Source organism: Polypterus senegalus, chromosome 10 (assembly GCF_016835505.1).
Source record: "Polypterus senegalus isolate Bchr_013 chromosome 10, ASM1683550v1, whole genome shotgun sequence".
Taxonomy (NCBI): Eukaryota; Metazoa; Chordata; class Cladistia; order Polypteriformes; family Polypteridae; genus Polypterus; species Polypterus senegalus.
The window spans coordinates 69,881,482-69,899,922 of NC_053163.1; the positions used below are offsets into that span (position 1 = coordinate 69,881,482).

Here is an 18,441-nt window from a genome sequence, read left to right on the forward strand (position 1 = left end):
CTCGGTTCATGCTCAATAATCCAGGTAAGGAAACTCTAGAAAGTTGATTCACAGCAATGGACAATTTGCATATCATTGATGACACGGCCCATTGTTAGTCAATGGTGCTAACTTTGGTCATTATGCAAAGGTGCTGTTTATAAGTTTGGAGAAACTTGCAGTCAACTGAGAGTGAGGAAGTCACTTGGATGAGTGATGTAACGTATCTCCCTGGAAAAGAACTATGTCCAGATGAACTGAATCAACTTTCTAGAATATCTATTCTTATGTCTTAATATAGCACAGGGGTGCAGGTTGCAGGAGCCTATAAACATACATTGCTATATAGTTTATTCATGTAATATTTATTTTAAAAATGCTGGTGCCCTTTTGTTTCAATAACCTAGTAGGCTTGATGTACCTTGTAAAGTCTTGCTGTTGACACAGTCTCATACAGGCTTCACAGTGAGATGTGCATATTTTACTGTTATCTTTAACTTTTTCTTTTTGCATTTTTTCTGTTATATAACCTTTTACATTTTAAATTATAATTCTAATTCTAACATTTGTATCCGCACCTGTGGTGTAGTGTAACATAAGTGATAGCTAGCATACAAGCTGATAAAAAGTTTGCATTTCTTCATTTGTAATGTTAAAGAGTCAAGAGACGTAGCAAACCAGTTTTCTAACCCAATAGTTTTATTGATAAGGAAAGCACCATCTGGATCAGTTGTATGACTTGATAGTTTTCTTTCTTGTTTGTTTGTTTATTAAGCCCACACTCAAAAGTTGCTGAAATGCGAAGGGGGTTCTGCACGAGCTTTTCCATTGGTGAATGGCCTCAGGAAGTGTTCAGTGCCCCATTGGTTGGGTCATGCTGAAAAAGGGTTGAATGAACTAAGTGAGTTGCCCAGGCAAATTGGTCCAGGATTTATGATTGCAAAAGTATAAGTTGGTCACTCCACCTTTCCCTCTCTTTCTTCCCATGAAAAGAAAACTACCTCTTTCTCTTACGATTTCTCCATGATGAAAACAACTCTGTCTCGGCAGCCATATTGAGATAGGCCTGTTCCAATACTCCATTCAAAAGCCATGTGGTATCAAAGACCGAGCTAGACTGAAGAGCAACAGAGCTGTCTGTGGATGAAAAATGCACTGCTACTTAAGCTGTAATGGTATTTTTGTCACACTCATGGTACTCTATTTCTTTATAGCTTTGGCATATTATATATAATACATAATTCATTTAAAAGTATAACTCGCTCTTGTCTGAGGGAATAGGTATACAAGGCAGTGTAACATGAAGGCCAAAAGTATGGGTTTGGAGACATTTTGTTGAGGTCTATAGTAGAAATCAAGAATACAAAATAGATATCATAATCACGGTAGATGGCAGCAATTGTCTAGTGACAGAACTGAGCGCCAGTCCAATGACAAGCTTAAAGATTAGTATTAGTTGCTGTTAGTTTGCTCAGCATGAGAGAGCAAATTATTTTGATTGTGCGTCGTGTGCTCCATTTTAGACTGACATCTCTTCAGTTGGCTCTGTCCCGTCACAATGCTGAGCTGGACAAGAAAATAAACACAATTGACACTTGAATAAGTGTTTCGCTGCAGCATTTTAAATCTTATACCACTAAGAAAATGTAATATATGTACAATTTAATAAGTTTACGTGTTTTAACTGTCAGCAGCAGGTGATTTTTCCAGACTTATTTGGATCAGTGATTTGATTACTGTTGTTGAAAGTTGAACTAGAGATACCTAAAGAAGAGTTGCTTTGTGCTAGCAGTGCTGCAAAATCATCATTAAGAAGTTTTCACTACGAAGGTGTTTGATATAATTTTACGATTTCTCCAACAGTTATTTTATTGTTAGCTGTTTAAGCTTTAGCAGTTTTCAAAGTGGTCTAGCAATTGAACTACAGTAGATAAATCTGTGTGTTGTCACAATTTGATTTTTTTATGAGACATTATTCAAATTCATTAGCACTGACTACTGTGATCTGTCGTTTCACCTTTTGCATAGCCTGCTGTGGCTATCTGTTCAGTTAGTTATTTCAATGTATGAACCGAAATGACTAATTTAATCCAACAAATGCTAAAATTTTGATATTCATTATCCTTTATCCATAACACTGAAACCTTTGCAGATTTTTATCTATTGAAGATTTGGTTGATTTGTCTTACATTTGCCTGACATATTTCCAGTTTCTGGGATACTACAGTTTATTAACCAAATACAGTTCATAGACGAAATGCTTTCCAATCATCTGTTTTACTTCTTTTATTTAATTTAAGTAATCTGTATTAACCTTTAGCAATGAAGAAGTAGGACAAAAAAACATGTTTTTATCATCATTTGAGCAAGTGCAATAATGTTTATGCAGCAATAATGTTTATGCAGAGTGGTTGAAACAGGGATTAGGGGACAGCGGGTTTTCCTTGAAATTGTTTAAGGCAGGGGTTCTCAAACTCGGTCCTGGGGGCCCACTGTGGCTGCAGGTTTTTGTCCCATCCAGATTCCTAATCAGTGACAACACCTGACAGCGCTGATCTCATTTAATTAGCTGGTATTATTTATCTTTTATTCTACATTCAGAAAAGCACAGCAGCATGATTTTTACATTTATAGGAAACTTAGAAATATTTCTGTTTTTGCTATGGATTTAAATGCTTAACTCTCTTTTTATTACATTTCACCCTTTCTCTGTGCAGTTTGCTCCCTTCATTGAATCTTAATAATGACAATTAAAAACAAGCAGAGCAGAAACCCAAGCAAACAACACTCAATTGTGAAAGGCTACAACTACTTTAGTGTCAGCCCCACAAAGTAGTAAATACCGTAACGGATTAATTAAACAATTAGAACACCTAGATAAGTAGAATGACAATCAAGATGAAAATACTGTTAAAAAGAAAAAAATACATATAACTGCTTAGTACATTTTAATACTTTTATTTTTTTAACAAACTTAGTTTTCTAATTTGTATATTGTTCCCACAGGGAATCTAGGAAACAACAGTTCACTTAATTAGCACAGGAGTCCAATTAAAAACAGAGGCTGGTTGGAACAAAAACCTGCAGCCACAGTGGACCCCCAGGAGTTTGAGAACCCCTGGTTTAGGGATTTGGGGTCCACAACAAAATACTGTTTAAAAACTTTTCTCTTCTCTTTTCTACATGTTGTTCGATCACTTGACATGACATTACAAGAATGAGGAGAACAAACACAGAAATGAATAAGTAAATAAAATAATTTTCAGCCAGTAGTAAATGTACTGCTGAATCAGTGGGTTTTATACAACAACAGGGAGACTACGAAAAGCTGTTAGGAATGTGTTAGACAACAGCTCTACTTACTTTCTTTCCTTTTTCCAAATTTTATAATTTTTTAATTTTTATTGTTTCAATTTTTCAATATTCTCAGTGTTTCTCCAGTGAGTGCTACTGTTATGTGAAAGCACACGTTATGCATTGCCTGGCAAAGTGATTCACGCCTGCCAGAAACAAACTATGGACATAAGGAGAATGTAAATTCCTCACAAGGGGATGATATTTATCTCAGGACTCTAAAGCTATGAGGTGGCAATGCTGGCTAATGTTGTCACCATGCCACCCCAAGTTAGTAAACCACTAGAGGTATTCAACTTAATAAAACACATCATAATGGGTAATCCAAGATTAAAAAAGAGAAAAACACCTTAATCATAACAAACAAAGATCCGTGTAAAAGATAAAAGGACACCTCTATGTAAAAACTCTTTGACAATTACCTGATCCAGAAACATGCTTATTAATAGCATTCACACATACTAAAAATACAAGAAAATACAAACTGGCAAGTTCTGTTGCAGTAAAGAAAAGCATACAAAAAAAAAAGAAAAATAGTAATACAGAAACTAACTAAGCTGTCCCCTGTCAAAGTTTGCCTACCTGCAGCAGTCCCTCAAGTTTAACGCTCAAAAACTAGGGGACAGTTAAGAGTCTGCCTACATGTTCCTTTAATGTGTGAAGTGACATCCTTCACATCTTCTACAACTCTGTGATAGGCAGTGCAATTTGTTCATGCTGGGGTGTGTTGGGCTGGTAATATCACTTCAAGAGAGGCCCACTGAATCAACAAGTCAATCAAATAGGCAAGCTCAGCTACAGGACAAACTCTGGACCCTCTGGAGGTCGTAGTTAAGGAAAGTAGTAGAATTAAACTAATGCTATATGTACAGCACTTTCAGCAGTGAGCTAATAAATATACACTGGCAAGAAAAAGGGAGTCATTGTAAAAGATGGCAGGTATTAAATTGTTGAAAAAAATGTAACAATTATTTTAGCACTAGAATATACGTAAACATGGATATACTGTAAGTATTTACACAGGGCTTCCCAGAAACAGGCAAGGGTAGCAGTAATTGTTGGTAAGAATTATCAGTTGCCCATTGGCTTTCATATTATGAACATAACCCCAGTCTCCGAGGTATCAACCATTCAGGTCCCCCATGCTTATTAAGTAAAGCCATGCTACAATAAGAACACACATTCCCTTGAGAAGGTAACTTCTTGCTGAACTAAAATCACATTGAGACATATTAGTGCATACCATTATTTTTCACACTTTTTTCAAAGGAAATGTAGTATATTTCTCTGAACGTTAAATGGTCGTTAAGACTGAAGCCTGGCCAACAACATTGTGCTAGTAACCACGGCTGGAATGCCAGACTACTGCATGGACACACTAACACACAGGTTAATTTGGGATCATCAAGTACCTAACATGCACATGGCAAAAAAAACATATGTAGAGAATATGAAAATCATACATAGATAATACCCAGGCCAGAATCTGAACCCAGGACTCTGAAGTTGTGAATGCTAACTACTGTTCATCCACTCTGTTATAAAGCAATATTAAGTTTTGATGATGAAATTCTAAAAAAGTTAAACCAAAAAAGGTTAGAAAATACCTTTTTTTATTTTATCTATCACACTCCAAATTTAAACCAACACAAAATGAACTGCTGATAATACAAGCAAACAAGTCATCCATCCGCAGATTCTTAATTAGGCTCCTATATTTTTTAATCAGAATTTTCCACTTCTGGTGGGCTTCAAAAAGACTTGTTTTCACGTAACAATTTTTCTGTCTTTCTCATCCCTTAAACAGCAGGGGCAGACAGGGTGGGGACTGTCACTGGTATATGACATTTGTCTCCTACACATACAACAGTCTGGTGGATGGAGCTATAATTAGAAAGGGAGTGGGAGCGCAATGCAAGTACGCCCACACACCTTGAAGGAAATCACCAGTCATAATGGCATTCATGAATTTTTAAGATTTGCTGAAAATGATATGAATATCAATGATGAGGTTGGAAGATGTGCAGGTGCTGTGGTTTATGGAGTAAAGATAACTAATATGTATATATATATATATTAATTCTGTAACAGTGAATGTACAAGGAAGAAGTCTTAAAAAGAAAGATTAACTGACTACATGAAATGTTACTCTGTTTCCACCAAGGTATGGTGTTATAATACTGTAAATCTGCTGGAAACAACATTAAAAATTGGACATCACTTCTAATTTTAAACAGTTACTTGTAATCCACCCCATTTCTCTATAACGGAAATAGATTAAATTATAGATGAAAGGATGAATTGATATAAAAATAAAGTAGATGAAGATCCTACATAACTTTTATTCCTTAAACTGCGGTGTACAGAGTGCAGTACCTGAATCTACTGCACTTGTTTGCCTTTTCTTATGATGTCCATTTATATGTGAAAAAGCATAAAAATAGATGCATGTAGTTTCAGATATTGTTCAATACTGGAGCTGCACTGACTGATGGCAGGGAAGGAAATGCCTGCCATGGAATCAACATTCTTTTTGGATGACACACTATGTTGAGAGACAAGACTGGCAGGCACACTGACAGTGAGCTAGAAAACACAGTAAGAATCTCCATCTTGTGGTGAGTGGCTGGGGGTGGTACCCAGCTGGGACACCTGGAAGGACCGGAAGAGGTATTACACCTTCTCCAGGCCACGAGGGGGTAGCCGACCTGGTTGGTATGGGGACCATGGGAACAGAGTATGGAAGCTCAACCCTATAGGGGCCCATGGTCACCACTAGGGGATGCCCGGAAGCCAGAGAAGCCCTGGCCATCAGCACTTTTGCCACACCCGGAGGTGCTGGGGGAAGGAATACCAGGGACACCCAGAGTGCTTCAGGGTGCTCAGCTGGCACTTCAGCCACACCAGGAATTTCTGGCGGAAGTTCATCGGGAGACACCTGGAGCACGTCCGGGTGAACATAAAAGGGGCCGCCTCCCTCCATTCGTTAGCTGGAGTCAGGTGGAAGAGGACGAAGCCTGGAGGAGAGGAGTGCCGGCGGTCAGAAGTAGAGGCATTGAGGAAAGAGGCCTGGACTAAGGGTGATTGGTGCAGGAACACTGGTTTGTGCATGTAGATAGTTGCAGAATGTATAATAAACGCGTGTTGGTGCTTGAACCATTGGTGTCTGCCTGTTCCCCACAATCTTCATATCCTTACATTTTTGTTCTCACCTATGATCATGAGCTATCAGTAATGACCAAAAGGATACATTCAAGAAAACAAGTGGCAGAAATTTAGTGTTGTCTCAGGGAAGTTGGGTGGACATTCCGTGGTAGGGTGAGATGCTGAGTGATCCATTGCTTTTCTGGACTGAGAGCAGCCAACTGAGGTAGTCTGAGCATGTCTTAAGGATGCTCCCCAGAGCTGCAATGAACATGTCCCATTTGGAAGAGCCCCTGTAACAGACCCAGGACATGCTGGAGGGATTATACCTCATGACTGGCTAAGAAAAGTCTGGGAATTCCCCAGGAAGACCTGAAATCCATGGCTTGGGGTTTGGCATGCAGATGTTGTGATTGAGAAGTAGAGATGAGATGAGACCTTCATATAAGAGGTTACAGTTCTCTCCAACAGGAACTTGCAACTGCAGCACAGATGAGGCTTTAAGTGCCTGAAGTGCCTTTGGGGACTTCTACAAAAATAAGGCTAGCTGGGACTAGATAATTTACCAATGGATTAGTGCACTGTTTGGATAGTGGTAGTGAAGTAGGAATTAAGTGCTCAGATAAAAAATTACCCACAACAGCCTAGTCATTCTGCCCCCCTAGCCATCAGCTGTTTCCAATTGGCTATCTCTCACCACTTCACCACCTAACAGCTAATGTGAGATGAGCGTACTTCATCATTAAGGTGGATGCTACACATAGTGGTGGTTGATGTGGCTCTCCACTCAATGAAGCATTATGAGTAGTGAGAAAAGCGCTATATAAATGTAAAGAACTATTATTATTATAATGCTCTATATATACAGTATATCACAAGATTTGGGGAATAACGTAAAGACTGAGGTGTTCCTTTCGATTTTTTTAAAGCACATTCTCTGTGGCAGATTGAGAAGATGACAATCTAGTACAGTGGTTTTCAAACTTCCCTCCAACCAGTTTCAGAATCAGTGAGTCATTAAATCTCTAATTGGTCTCCTTTAATTAGCTGTGCTTCTTTTCACTTTCTCCAATCTGCATTTCGAGAACTACAATGGCGTGACTAAGATGTTTATAAATATTTTTATTTTTAGTTATTTTGCCATAACTTTAAATAAACTCTTATTTATCTTTTATGTTATCCTAGTAGTTTTTTTTCTGTGTGGTTTGCTCTCTTAATTTTATCTTAATACTGACAACACAGAGCAGAGCAGACACCCAGGCAAATGACACTAAATGCTGAAAGAAAGCAACAACTTCAGTATCAGCCCCCTAATGTGTTCATTAATAAATAATTCATTAAATATACAGAACATAAGGGAAAGCAAAATGAAAATCATGATGATAAAATGTCAAAAAACAAACTAAACAAAAAGGTAAATTATCCCCGTGTAACGTACATTAGAACAATTTAGACGAGAACAGGCCATTTAGCTCAACAAAGCTCACTAGTCATGTCCACTTAATTTTTACAAAACAAGATTAAGTTGAGTTTTGAAGGTCTCAATAGTAAAGTTCTATTGTCTACCACACTACTTGGAATCTTTTTCCAAGCATCTCTATCTATCTATCTATCTATGGTTCTCTGTGTAAAGAAAAACTTCCTAAATTTTGTGTGAAATGTACCCTTAACAAGTTCCCAACTGTGTCCCCATGTTCTTCACAAACTCATTTTAAAGGAACAGTCTAAATTCACTGTACTAATTTCCTTCATAATTTGAAACACTTCGATCATGCCACCTCTTAATCTCTTTTTTGTTTAAACTGAAAACACTCAGCTCTTTTAATCTTTCCTCATAATTAAACCCCTGTAGCCCTGGAATCAGCCTAGTTGCTCTTCTCTGGACCTTTTCTGGTGCTGCTATGTCCTTTTTGTAGCCTGGATACCAAAACTGCACACAGTAGTCCAGATGAGGCCTCACCAGTACATTACAAAGCTTGAGCATAACCTGCTTGGACTTGTGCTCCACACATCAAGGTGCTATATAACCTCACATTCTGTTAGCCTTCTTAATGGCTTCTGAACACTGCCAGTAGTTGATAGTGTTGAGTTCACTACAACTCCTTCTCATTAGATGTACTTTCAATTTAAAACATCCCATTGTGTATTCAAACCTCACATTTTTACTTCCTACATGTAATATTTTATATTTACTTACATTCCACAAATCTGCCCAAGTCTGTATGCTGTTGAAGTCTCTCTTTAAGATTCAACACATACATGCTTTCTATGTTCTAATAAAAATTTACTTAGTTATATAATTTCTATGTAACTGACCCCAAAATGTAAAATTTGGAAATAACAGCTTAGTTTATGAAGCTTGGAGTCCAGTCAAAAACAGAAGTTATTTGGAACAAAGACCTGCTGCCACATGGGGTTCACATGTCTGAGTTTGAAAATCATTGATCTAGCACACGGATGTCAAACTCCAGTCCTAGAGGGCCACAGTGGCTGCAGGATTTCATTTTAACCATCGTCTTCATTAGTGACCAGTTTTTGCTGCTAATTAACTTCTTTTGCCTTAATTTTAATTAACTTGACTCCTTTGTGGTTTCTTTTTTCCTTAATTAGCAGCCAAAATAATAATAAGAAACAAAACAAGCCGCCACATGATCAGCTCACCTGTGCCCATCACAGAATATCTGAAAACAAAGAAACGTGAAGGTCTCAGTAAGGCTAATCTCTCAGGTCACCAAAACATTCTGACGATGCTATGGCAGAATGAGAGCAGCAACAAGCCATGGAATTAAATAATGAGTGTAATTAACAGCAAGAATGGGCTTCTCATTAAGAAAGTGATTGGAGTGAAATTGGTTGGAATTTGCAGCCCCAATTTAGCTGGTCATCTGTTGGCTTGTTTCATATCTTGTGTCTGTTTGGCTGTCATTTAATGAAAAAAGAATCAATTGAGAGAACCAAATCCTTAAAAACAGAGCTATTAAAATGAAGTGAAACATAAGTTAATTAGCAGTGAAAACTGGTCACTGATTGGAAAAAGGGTTAGAATGAAAACCTGCAGCCACTACGGCCCTCCAGGCCTGGAGTTCGACACCCCTGATCTAGCAGAACAGGGGTACTCAATTATGGTCCTTGAGTGCCACAGTGGCTGCAGGTTTTCATTCCAATCAGTTAGAAGCCAGGCCTAGCAGATAATGAAACTTGGAATTGAATTATATGGCTTGTTAATGTTTTCACTCCCCTAAGACAAATCTTTATCACATTGTAGATTTTTTGTTTCCTGAGAGCAATATCCATATGTTTTGTGGTCCTGAGTAGATTCGTACCTCTTGGTCCTTCCCTTCGCTCTCATTTATTTTAAAACACTTTATTAACACAGGTACTTCATGTATAACAGGTTTAAAGGGAAGCACGTTAGCTGGAGAGCTGGTGGTTCCTCTGTCATTTGCACCTCATTATTAACTCATGGCTAGTTAAGAAAACAGGGAACAATTAAAACCTCAATGCAGCTGTTTAAAAACTAAAATAGGCAATTAAGGGTTCTGAACGGTAATAAGTGAGTTAACTAAAACTAAGCCCAAAAAAACAAATTGATTTAGTAGGAAATAAACTGGTTCTAATTAAGAAACTGGTTAAAATGAAAGCATACTGCCAGATAGGGTCCCCAGGACTCCCCTTTTTGGACTTCAGGCTTCACGCATTATATGCTTCATGTCTACATTTTGTCATTTATTACTAAAACATGAAAAACATTTCTGTTTTAACGATGTGTTACACAGATTATTGTAGAAATGGAACACACATGGAATGCATGTGTTCCAAATAACAATCTATTATTTCCCCTCTAAAACTTCACTCCAAGATAATCAAGGCATGAGCTGGGAGAACGATGTGCCGTTTCTGCATTGGTGGGTGAGATGGGATATCAGGCTGCTTGTGCTTATTGACACATTTACAAGACAAAAGACGCTGACGGAGAGGTGTGAAGGGATTTAAGGTGGGATGGAATTATGAGTTTTTTCATAGGCTTTGGTAATTCTAGTGTTAAAAACCACCAACCTAGTACAACCTCAGCACAAAGCAGCTTCTCCCCACGATTAAAAGATGCTAGGTAAGGTGGATGGTTATTTAATGGGGATGCACACTTGGTGGAGACTATGGACAGACCAGGAAATGCTGGATTGGTTGTATTTTTCAGCAAGCCTAGGAGTATGTCAGGGATATGCCCAGGTGCCGGTTCAGACTGATCCTCTAGAAATGTAAATCTGGGCAGACCCGTCATGTGCTCTGTGAAGACGAAGAAGGTGGCAAAAAAGTTACATAAGGGCCAGGAGATGAAAAACCAAGCAGGGTAGTCACTAAAGACACAAAGTCCTGAGCCTCTAAGGTGATTTTTAAATAGTTAAAGCCACAACAAAGCTTCCACAAAATACGTAAAATTTTGGATAGCAGAATGACATCACATAATGTAACTTCTGGTAGTCACGTGATGATAACTGGTTAATGACAGTATGGCTGTTGCTATAATAAAAATGGTGTTGGTAAAAGTAGCAAAACATAATAATACATGCTAAGTAACAAAACAAAACTTAAATGATAAATTATGTGTAGCACCAAGCTCTTAAATCACAAGATAAGAGGTGATAGTTGAAATGGGTAAGATACGGTATCTTGTGTATGCTATGAGTTAAACTTCACAGTTTGTAATTTGTGGTGGCATGATGGCACAGTTGCCAGACAGCTCCACTGACCTCAGTTAGGTTCCTGACTCAGCCAATGTCTGCCTACATAATATACCATCCTCAAAGCTGCTTAAACCAGTTCAGGGTCACTGGGTCTGAAGCCTACTTCATGGACCCATTATGTCCATACCCACATTTACACTCACACAAGACCAGTTTTGAATTGCAAGTTACTCTAAGAATATATTTGGAATACTGTATGTGAGGAAAACTGAACTGCCTGAACAAAAATTCATTGAGAAGAATGTGCAGTTTACCCAAGCAACAAATGGGTGCGTGAATTGAATCCACGATCCATGGGGCAGCAGGAGGAACACTAACAACTCTGCTGCCATGCAGTTCTTCTCTTTAAAATGTAATGTTCTCCATGTGTTCATGTGGATATTCCTCCAGGTATTCCTCCCATTTAGGTTGATCTGTACGAGTAAAAGTGAGCCTGGGCGTTTGTGGCAATGCTCCCGTGTTGGACTGACATCCTATCAAGTGTTCATACTGCTGGGTGCCTAAAATTGAAGAAGCAGTTGTATTAATTGATGTATGTTGTTTACTTTCCTAGACTTGTTAGATTTTGAGTATTTTTTTTTTTTCATTTTAATTCTTTTTACTATAATCCTATTTTTAGTGTTCCATGAATGGCTTCTAAACATTAGCTGGAATTGTGTTTGGCTAAAATAATGTGCATTATAAGTATTATAATACATATTAATAAAGTCGATCTAGAATGGCTGCTGCTTATTTGCAGGGCTGGATAAAAATCCTGTTCTTGAATCTTTCTTTTTTTTATTTCTTTTAAATTCTTTAATACCTATTTGGGTAGTAAATAGCAGAAAATGTAGTTATCAGATATGAAGTCATTGACCCCAACACAGCAACAGGAAGTGTAACTTTGTGTGGGTATGCAAAAAAAATAACTAAGCCAAAGAGTGATGGAAAAAATGCTTTGAAAGTGATATGTGTGTGTGTGTGTGTGTGTGATGGAAGGTTTGAATGTGCTTGTTAAAAAATAAAGTCATTTTCTACTTTATCAGCCACCCAGAGAGTGAACTACAGAGCAGAGTAAAGCAGCTCTCTTCTCCAAATGTGAAAAAAGGACATAAATGGCAAGCAGTTTTTTGTGTGAAGCTAATGGTGTTTTTTATAGAAAATGCAAACTGTATTTTAAATAGTGCTTTTTCTCAAGTGAGTACTATCCCAAGATACTTTACGAGTGCATACATTTTATTACAACTCCAACTATTTGTATTTTTGATAGAAGGAGCACTAGTAATAGTTTGCTTAAGGTCTCACAATGGGCCAGAGGAGGGAATTAAACCAGCAGCCAGTGTTGTAGCGACAAGGGCACACTGCCTGGAAGGTCTGCCAAAAGGACTTATTATAAGACGTAGTGTGTTAAATAAAGCAATCAGGTTATTCAGCTTGTTACACAGCTTGCTTGAGTGAGTCTGTTTAAATATAGAAGGAATATTAAATTATAATATACACAATGCCGTGGATATAGGCTTTGACCCTGAATTTGATTAAGTAATGCTGATAATGAAAGGAAGGATAAATGAAACACCTAAAAAATAAGGAAAATCAGAATATATATAGCTAGACATTAAGCCTGTCACAATAACGGGCGCTAGAACAGTATTGTATAAACATTAGTAGAAACAGTCTATATTAAATGGCAAAGGACCTTGACCTCATTCTGTTTGTTGTCTTAATTTTTGTTTGTTAAAAATATTTTTGAAAGAAGCCTAAAGTAAAATAATATTAAAAATAAAATAGAAACGTATATGACAATACAGTAAGTATAATTAATATTGCCTTAGTGTAAAACTTTATAACAATCTGTAATACACAATATCTGAAGAAGATATTTAGGAAAATGTTTTTATTTTTTTACCTCAGGAAATTTTTCAATTTATTATAGACAACATTTTTTGTAAACACTCTTGTTCAGGACCATCTACAACGTTGACAGCAACATCTGTAAAATTTCTAACTCTTGATAATGCAACATATAACTGACAGTGGCTGAATAATGGTTCTGGCAAGTAAATGGCAACTTTTTTCTAAGGTTTGCCCTTGAGCTTTATTAATTGTTATGGCAAAGGCTAATGTAACTGGAAATTGTCGCCTTCTTATGGTAAAGGGTAAATTAGTAGAGGATAGAGCCAAATCAATACGGGGAATATTCTGACGCTCATTTTCTTTTTTACAATCGATCTATTTGCTCGTATTTTTCTTTGTCTTTCAGCCTTTCTTTTGTTGATGTTTATTTGCTGAACTGACCGTTCTTCCAGGAGATGTTGCTTATATACGATTTGAGTGTCTGTGTCTTTTGCCCTACTTGATGTGTCCTTTCATTTTGGGTGGCATGTTGTTAGTAGATAGTTAGTTAGTAAACATGCACGGGGCAGTATGTGTGGCGTCTCCCCAGCAATTGATTTTATGTGCGCGGCCATGACTACCCAATCAGCACTCTCCCCAACAATGCTGTCCTTTATTTGCTTATCATGCGCGGCCACGGCTACGCCATTCACTGTGTGCCCAGCTTCCAGTGTGTGTGCGTCCACGATGCCGGTCGTGCATGTCGCACCGAGCCTCGCGCATGCGCACTTCACCAAAAGACACACACACACGGACACCTGGACACACACAGGGGTTTTATTAAAGAGGGTAAGGCTTTATGCGTATAGTGACTGCTCAGTTTTACATGTATATTTGAATGGGATTTATCTGAGGAACAGTGGTTAGTGTTGCTGCCTCAAAGCTCCAAAGTCCAAGTGATTCATATACTGGCACGGTTTGCATGTTCTCTTCATGTTTCTGTGTTTATTTATTTATTTTTTATTTTTTCAGCTGCCCAAAGATGTATGTAAAAGAGAGGTTAAGAGCACGCACTGATACAGCGCATTGCCGCACCCACCACATGACAAACCAACTCAGGATCCCAGATTAGGACCCAAGTGCAGCCATGCAATGGGTGACACCTCAGCACCACACTAGTTCAGATGGAGTGGAACAGTGTGAGGTTTTTTTGGTGGCTGGAGGGCCAGTTCTGCCACCAACCCCACAGGTTTTTCCCTGCAGGTTGGAGGGCCTTACATGCAGGGCTGGATGCAGATTAATGTCATACCCGGGACAGGCCTTGCTCAAGGGCTTAACAGAGCAGAGTCCCTTTTGGCATTTACGGGATTCAAACCAGCAACCTTCCGATTGCCAGTGCAGTTCCCTAGGCTCAGAGCCACCACTCCACCCCAATGTATGTACAGTATGATGTATGTAAGGCTGACTGACAACTCTAAAATGGCTTGGTGCGAGTTAACTGTGAGTGTATGAGTGCACGTGCCTTTTGTGATCTGGCTTCCCATCCAGGGATGGTTCCTGTCTTGTGCTAATGCTGCTGGGAGGATCTCGACACCTGCCATCAAAAACTGGACAACGTGTCAATGAACAGAAACTGGTTTTTATTTTATGAATAATAAAACATACAAAATAAAAATAACTACAATTCGATGCTTTTATTTCTATTTTTCTTCATTTTAAAGCACCAGATTCATGAAGTACAATTGATTAAAGACCTTGAAAATGAAAACTTGAATGTGGACTTTGGTCTGTTTTGCTTCAAGTGGTTTATTTTGGAAAAATAACAACATGAGCTAATCCTTGAAATCTTGACAGCCACAGTGCAGAAAGCAGAGTAAATGTCTTTAGAAATGTCGCCCCACCGATGTAATTACTTGTGAAGTGGCTTCTGATTGGGAGCAACATGTTTTAAAAGATTTATAAAAGGGGTTGGAGTAAAATGACTGGTATCATCACGATGACACTCCAAAGCCTTATGTTAGACAAGGAGATACAAATGCAGAAAGCCATGTGGCGCATCAGCGTGTGACCGCCTCGTCTATCAAACTGTCACAAAGCCCTGTTTCACTTGTAGCCATGTGATGCTGACTACTGTCTTGGAGATGATTTCATACAAATACTGCTTGTGACAACATTATATTCTTTTGGACTCTCTTTAAAACTTGGCAACCTATTCCATCCATCCACCCACCCATTCTCTAACCCGCTGAATCCGAATACAGGGTCACGGGGGTCTGCTGGAGCCAATCCCAGCCAACACAGGGCACAAGGCAGGAACCAATCCTGGGCAGGGTGCCAACCCACCGCAGGGCAACCTATTCAAATGAAGTCAAATGAAATTCAACAAATCCTGGTTCTCAAAGCAAATTCATGCCTCCTCATGCACCCCAATTGACTAATAAATTCCATTTAAGATGGCTGTTAGCCTAAATTGATGATTTTTAATATGGCTGTTAGCCTAAAATGCTAAGTGAAATCTCTAATAGGAACAGAAATTGCCACCAATCCACTACAAACTGACCTCATTGTTGAAATGAAGTTCTGTCACTGTGCCATTTTCAGGGAGGAGTATGTTCAGTGTACTGATTATTGAAAAATCATGAAAGAAGATAAAGCTGGAGTTCATCTTTTGTGAATTGCTCAAAGGATATGTTGGTTATGATGCACAGAATATAAATACAACTACTAAATGAATAGTCAGGCAGAGCTGTTTTCAGCATACATGGAAACTCGTAAAACAGACAAGAAGAAAAGACAGAGATAAATACATGTTAAGGCTTTCGGCCTAATAGTAGTCATCAGGAAAATCAATGCGTGTAATAACATGGGTCCTTAAAAGATGATTCCATAAAGGCAGTTCACTCACATCAGCAATCACTTTTCTTGCTTAAAGCAGTTCTTGTTTAATACAACTAATAGCAGTGGCATTTACTGTTGTACAACACTTTTTAAAATTCTAAATTTGCCCTCTGCACAGCCCAAATATTTACACCGAACAAAACCTACACATATACTGTATATAGCAGTATATTCATCCATCCATTTTCTGAAATAGTTTCTTTCAGTAGAGGAGTGCCCATCTTGGTCTCAACAGGGTCAAGGCAGGAGTTTATCCTAGGTAAGATTCAGAACTCATGCATGTACATATAATTTAAATTCACCAATAGACCTGACCTGCAAACTCCAGTCCATCCTTGACAGCAACATGCTGCTATGTAAATTCACATACTTATCTTATTGTTTTCTCCTGGAATGCTGGTTTTCCTTCCACATCCCAAATAAAGACATATTAGGGTAGTTGGTGATTCTACCTTGGCCCTGTATGACAGTGAAGAGTAAATCCTACTTTCTGCCCAATGATTCCAGGATGGGATCTGACTCCCACTAATCCCAAAAGTATTAAGCAGGTTGGAAAAGGTTTTCATTTTTGAATGCACATCTTTTAGTACCATATTTTCAATTATCACTATCTTATTTATAAATACTTTTGACCTCCTTTAGATAACAGATGGCAATAGTCAAGCAGCAGAATAGGAAAAAAAGCAAAATGTAAGCTGTCACAATTTCTTGAAAACAATTGTTTCCCCCACTTAGAGTCAATTTGAGCCCCACTATTCTCAGCACTTGCCACAGGGTTGTGAGAATAACTTTTGGTGAAGGTATGAAGTTTCTAAGAGTATTTATTTAGAACTGTTAATTGTCTATGTTCATTCCAACATGCTTAAAAATGTATTGATTATTTTAGAACTGATGTGGTAGTAAAAACATGGTTCTAGCCCATGATCACTAAACAAATTCTATCTCAATTTATTGCTTTTTTAAGTAGCTTGCTCTCCTTAGAAGGACTGCTTGTTGTTCCACACTAAGATGGTGGCTGTTATGATTTTCATGCAGTCTGATTATTTAATAGGGATTTCATGCATGTTTCGCCTTTTTGACCCATTTTGTTTTGATTTTATATTAATCTATATATACTGTATAAAAGCCAAATACCTCTGACTCACTCATCACGAAATCTCCCAAACCATGAGGACTTGAAGTTTGAAATGTAGGTTACCCTTGGCCCATAGGTGCTCGCTAAGAAATGGTTTTAAAAATTTCATGTTCCAAGCGTGTTTTGTCTGTCCACTTTTCACGAGAGAATTACTTAACAGATTTTGATCTGGTTGGTTTCTATAATTTGCTTGAACTTTCCAGTTGATATTGCGACTTCTCTCATCGCGCTAAGTACCATAGTCCGCTTGCAGTACTGATGTGTTTATGCAAATCCAAGAGAGTGGCTGTGGGCTGAGAGCAGGGGGGGCGGGGCCTTCCTCATTCACTCACCAGCCTCTGTTCGAGTTGGACTACGTCTCACCACGTGTTGGAGTGCACCTTGCCTCCACTTAGCTAGTGATACCTGTTTGTTCAACAGACATTATCATCTACAGATTGATAAGGAGTAACGTTTGACGTTTTTGAGAGCGAGATCAGAGCTCCATGTGTTTTAGAGGGTAGCTGCTGATTGCCACAGATATTACGGCCATGTACTTTTCTCCCCACGCGGGGAACACTCTCCCGTCAGAGCTGAACATGATCAAATATAGTGCCAACGTCTATTGATTTTTAAAGTTTGTTCATTTTCATTACCATGTGGGTGCAACATGAGGGTACAGCTAGTATTATGATAATTTAATGATGTTCAATCCACAGTTTTGTATGTTTTGTTTGCAAAAATTTCATTGTCATTTTCTGTACTTATAGTAACCACAGAAAATCAGTTAAAAACAGAACAAATGAGTTTCCCAGTATCATTACCTTGAAAGATATTTAATTAATATAAGTATATGGTATAATTTTTAAGCATGTTATGCACAGTGAATTGTCTGCGACATATTCTGTTATGCCTACCTGTTTAGTTTGTTTATTAAATATGATGTATATTCATCATGGTCCTGGGTTCAACACCTTGGGCCTCATATATAATGACATGCGTAGAATTCACACTAAGACATGGTGCATGGAAAAAAGTGGAAATGTGCATACACACAAAAAATTCAGATGCATAAAACTGTGCATAAGCAAAGTTTCACACACTTTCCCCTTTATAAATCCCAATCAGCGTGAGTTTTAACACATAAGTACATGCCTTCGGGCGGTGGCTGCAAACACATCTGCTTCAGAATCCGCTGGGCAATCATCTGGCTGTGTGCTGATGGATGCTGTTCTGGAGTCAAAGAATGCAGTAGTGGTTGCTGTAAGAGATGTGGCCAATGAACTAAGGAATATAAGGGCTGTAATATGTGATACTGACCACAACTTAAATAAATTGGTTAAAAAATATATGCTGCATCTGATCACTTGTTTTTACTTTCTGCTAATTACATTCAAA

General features: G+C 38.2%; 1 protein-coding gene across 2 annotated transcripts in view; it reads right to left on the minus strand.

Annotated features, from left to right (window-relative positions):
* The window catches only part of si:ch211-26b3.4 (connector enhancer of kinase suppressor of ras 2), a 615,118-nt gene that overhangs the window by 179,339 nt on the left and 417,338 nt on the right, over window positions 1-18,441 (minus strand). The gene's annotated exons all lie outside the window — the stretch shown is intronic.